The sequence below is a fragment of the Lathyrus oleraceus genome, chromosome 7 (assembly GCF_024323335.1).
Source record: "Lathyrus oleraceus cultivar Zhongwan6 chromosome 7, CAAS_Psat_ZW6_1.0, whole genome shotgun sequence".
NCBI classification, from domain to species: Eukaryota; Viridiplantae; Streptophyta; class Magnoliopsida; order Fabales; family Fabaceae; genus Lathyrus; species Lathyrus oleraceus.
The window spans coordinates 219,208,637-219,213,828 of NC_066585.1; positions in this window are offsets into that span (position 1 = coordinate 219,208,637).

Consider the following 5,192-nt stretch of genomic DNA (forward strand, 5'->3'; position numbering starts at 1 on the left):
ACAAATCTTGCAATCACCATGTAACTCTTCAAATACCTCGTAACCAATCAATCTTTCACATATTCTAGACATAGGTGCTTTTACTTAGTCACCCGTCTGGATGAAGACACTATCTTCTGATTTTTCAATGGCATTGATAGTTGGGCCATCATGATCTGGCATTGGATTATTCTTGACGTTCGGATTTTCAGCAACAAAAGAAATAACCTTACGGTCGAGACAGTCATAGACCTAAAAGTAGAAAGCTAAGCACTTATCAGTAGTATGCCCTGGTGAACCAGCCTGAAAATTACTTCTAGTGTTTGCGTCATATCCACGAGGAGGAGGTGTTGGTGGAGGTGCAAGATGTCTAGTTTCCACCAACCATATTTGTAGTAAGTATGGCAGGATCTAGGTATACGTCATGGTTATAGGGTCAAAGTCCTTCCTACGCCTTTGCTGATCCCTTTGAGGATACCAATTTTGTTGTTGATTCTGCAGAGGTGGTGCCCTAGGCTATTGAGCTTGATGCTTGAAGTATGCGACTGTGGGTACTGATTAGGATTTACTGTAGCCACATAAGGATTGTAAGGCATATAGGAATATCCATCAATAGTAACAACATTGGTATCACCCTTCTTTGAATTGTTATTGTTAGAATACCATTTATTCTTATGTTGACCAGAGGATGATTTTTCGATCTTACCATTCTTCAACCCATTCTCGATTCTCTCCCCAATTATCACCAGATCGATAAAACCTGTTGATATTGATCCTTTCATCTTTTTGTAGTATGGGCCTGATAAGGTGCCCATGAACATGTCCACTAGTTTACTCTCCAACAACAGAGGTTGCACATGGGAGGCTAGTTCCCTCCATCTTTGAGCATACTACTTAAATGATTGATTCCCCTTTTGTGACAGATTCTACAATTGCATGCGATTGAGAGCCATTTCCAAGTTATACTTGTATTTCCTCAAAAAGGAATTATCCAGATCCTTCCAAGTCTTGATATGGGTTCTCTCCAACTGTGTGTACTAGTCTAGAGATGGCCCACTTAGACCGTCTTGGAAATTATGAATCATTAGTTTCTCATTTGCTGCATAGGCAACCATTTTCTTGACAAACATCCTAAGATGGTTCTTAGGGCAGCTAACGCCTTTGTATTTCTCGAACTCAGGAGTTTTAAACTTTTGAGGTATAAATATGTATGGTACCAAGCACATCCCCATAACATCAACTTCGAAGATATTGAACCCTTCAACTACCTTCAACCTTTCTTCTAAGATTTTATATTTGTCATCAACCCTTGTTTCGCCAATAACGGTGGCAGGGTGAGCAACTGGTTTAGTACCTTGAACCATACCCATATGATCTTCATCCTCGTATTATTGGCTTAGGTCTACGTAGTTGTCTTGTGGAACTGGTATTTGTACGGGACGAGATGTCCCACGCTGAACAAAAATTGGGATAGACCCTTTAGGATGAAGGGTGCCATTATTTTGTAAAGTGATATTAGCTTCACCCTCTTGGATGTCAGAGATGAATCCTTGCAGAGGGTTACCATCCATAGATGGTGGGGGGGTGGTATATATATGGAAGCAACCTTACTTTTGTCAGCCTCAACCTTTCTTGTCATCATGTTAGTGATGGAACACATGAGTTGGTTGATCTTATCTTTCATCCCCTCAACATTTCCTTTTACTGAGTCTGTATCCTCCCTGAGTGCAACTTGGTTTTGCTCGATTTACTTCATGGTCTTCTTTTGATGAGCCCTAGTTTGGTAAGGCGGTCAGAGAGCCAGATTATCTTGAGCAATGATTCTATGGAGAATAGGTGAGAAAAATGATTTTCGTTTCCTTTTTATGCATGTATTGTATGAATGAATACATGAGTAAGCAAAAAAAAAATATTTTCTGAGGAATTTTAACCATTCATCTATTGTAAGCAAGATAAAGATAAATAGGAATTCAAAGTACTTTATTTATTTCAATGATTCAAAAATGGTAACAATAAAAACCCAACACTTGTTCACAACTTATAAAAAGAGGGAAACACGGGAAATTGAAAATCCAATTACAAATAAAAGTTTTTTAACATCGTTCTTTGATCATAGCCTTGAATTCCTCCACCATGTAACGACATATCTTAAGAAAGTCACATATTTCTTTTTGAGGTTTGAAGATGTCTACCATGAACTCAACTTCCTTCAGACTTCAGGGAATTTCCTCAATCAGGTCTTAGATGATATGACTAACTTTAGATATTTTTCCCTATAGTATCCAACTTTTTTTTGAAGTTTTACCATAATGGCCTTGTCTTCCTCGAGGGTGTCCACCATTTCTTATGACCTTCTATATAAATGCACCAATTCGTCATTTTATCATATTCTTCTTCTAAGAGATGCATTTGTATCTTGAGATCTACCACTTCTTTGTAGGCTTCAATCCATTTAGAAGGACAGAAGGCAAAGAGTCCCTCAACAACTCTTTTTCTCAACATTGAGTCCATAGTTTGCCTTCAGACTTCATAGAGAGCATTAACTAGGATTTGGACTTCAGCTTCCAAGGCCTGGATGCGGGCTTCATATCCGTTATTTTATTCCTTTTGAGTCCTTGCTAAATTTAGCCAAGTATCCTTCCATTCATTCCTTTGGCGCCAAGCTCGGCCTAATTCCTCCTTATGTGGACTAAGGCTTGAACTAATAACCCTAAGGCCAGTATAGGCTTGTTCCTTTTTATCTTCTTCCAATCTGGTCCTTTCCTCACCCCTTTTGAGTTGTTCTGAAGCTACATTAAGGTCTTTATCCAATTGATTCTTCTCACATGTAGTATGGTAAACATTTTTTCCAACTCTTCCTTTTCTTTCTTTAGCTGAAGAATGGTGGCATTGAGGTTGTTTCCTTCCTTTACGGAGATCATAATTGGAACAGGAGCCTTTGGCGCAACTGGAACCTCTTGAACAAATGGCAACTTTTTTATGCATACCCTTTCTCTTATCCACTAGGCATAAGGTATAATGGGTTCTTCCCTGGGTCTCTTTAGGATTCCCTTGTTGAGTTGTCCCCAAGCATGAATAATCCTCTGGATAGTAGGATGGTTCCTAGTTGTTTCTTGTATTCCAACAATTTATCTTTAGGTTTATAAGCTAAAGGGTGCCCTAGTTGTCTTCTAGCCAATATAGGATTGTAGGTTATGCATCCTCTTAATCATATAAGAGGCACATTAGGAAACCCTCTATAACTCAAGATCATATCCTGATGGTTAAGAATTTGAGGAAACCAAATAATATCCTTTTGAGTGAGTGAGACCAAATATTGGGCCCACTTGTGTCCATTCATTCCTTCAACAACAGTTATATAATTAGATAGGTTAGGATAAGCCATTTATAAAGAAAAGGAGCGTAGAATAGCAGCATACCTCCCATCTTTGTATGCCTTTGATAGAGGGTATAATAGACATAAGCAAAGAGAGCATGTACATGATCTTCATCCTTAGCTTTTACGGCAAAAAACATATTGATGGCTATATAATCCATGAAGTCTTTTTCAGTGGGAACAAGTATTAATCCAAAGGTAGGGAGGATCATGATGTTAAGTAGCAAAGTCATCAGCCCTTTTCTCTAGATACTCTCTTGGGAAGCCCTTTGTAAGACCCCAAAGATCCCAATTTTGACCTAAGATCCCTCATGCTATCTCATCATATGCATTGGCATTGGGATCACATCTTGGCATCCTCCTTACCCCTCATTCATTGGGTTTGCACTGGGAGAGATCACCAAGCATAATTTGATTGTATCATACTTTATATTTTATCATTTACTAACTAAAATACCAAAAAATATGTCTTTGTACAATCTAACTCTTTTGTAGGTAGGGCACATGCTCACTTTTGATCTATCAAACTCACATCTAGGGTTTAAGACCCTCAATGCAAGAAGCTCAATCAAGAATTGGTTTATTATGGCTCTAAGCATCATATATGAATCCCCATGGTCTTTACATGTTATTTTGATCAATAAATCATCAAGAGTTTGGAGTTGGTTTGCCTTGGAAACCCTAATTCATCTAGGTATCTTGTGTAACTTCTTCAACAAGCTTTTTCACCAATTGATCAAATATTTCAAGGGATACTTAAAATTTCAGCATATTATGCATATATGATCCTCCATGAGTCCCAAAGTCAAGAGAATAGTAAGCTAGCAAGTTGGTTTATGGTGGTTGACCAGAGGAATTCATCTGATCAAAATCGGGGTTCCCTAGACCCTATATCCTACAAATTTTGTCTACTTAAATTCAAGATTGTAGGACAATCAAATTCAAGATGTCTACTTAAACTTTGATGTTTGTAGGAAGAGCAAATTCAACTTTTAAAAGCATGTGATATGAGGAGACATTATAGGTCATTTTGGACCAATGCCATTGAACAAGTGATTTTCCTCAACTTCAAAAACGCATAACTCCTTCATACTAAATCCAAATTAGGTCAAATTTGTGACTATTTTGTATAACTTTGATAGAGATACAACTTTTATGAAGTAACTCTTCTCATTTGAAGCTCATATTAAAAGTTAGCCAAGGTGGAATAAGTGAACATATGGCTTAACACTTAGAATTTTTTTTATATGTTTGATTTTCCCAACTTTCACCTCAAAATTCATCATGATCCAAGCTTAAAATGAATAAGTGTTCAACATGAAAGTTGTTCCTATTGATCTAACCTTTCCAAAAATTCTAATTTCATCCCATTTGGACAAGGTATGAGTGACTTGCGCATGGCTTGAACTTGGATCACCATTTGGCATAAGTGAACTTGAATCTTCCATACACAAATGCATGGCCTTTTTACATGACTTCAACAATGTTTGTACTCAGTTTTAGACCTGAAGGAATGATTACATGGGCCTATCACACGCCCATGCATCCATGCAAGCAAGTTACTATTTTTGAATTTTGAATCAAGTGTGCAATTATCAATGCCATGGCTATAAATAGAGACCATTGCCTTCATAAATAGAGATCCCTGCGCGCTAGCTTTGAATCCCCAGCTCCAAACCCTCTCATTCAAAGGATAACCTTGAGGATTTCCATTAGAATTATTTTTTGGATCATTATTAATATTTTTCATGATTTAATTGTTTTTGTGAATATTTTTAATTGTTTAAAAATACTTTTAAGTTTCCAAAAATGATGAAATTTTTTCTCCAAGGTCCTT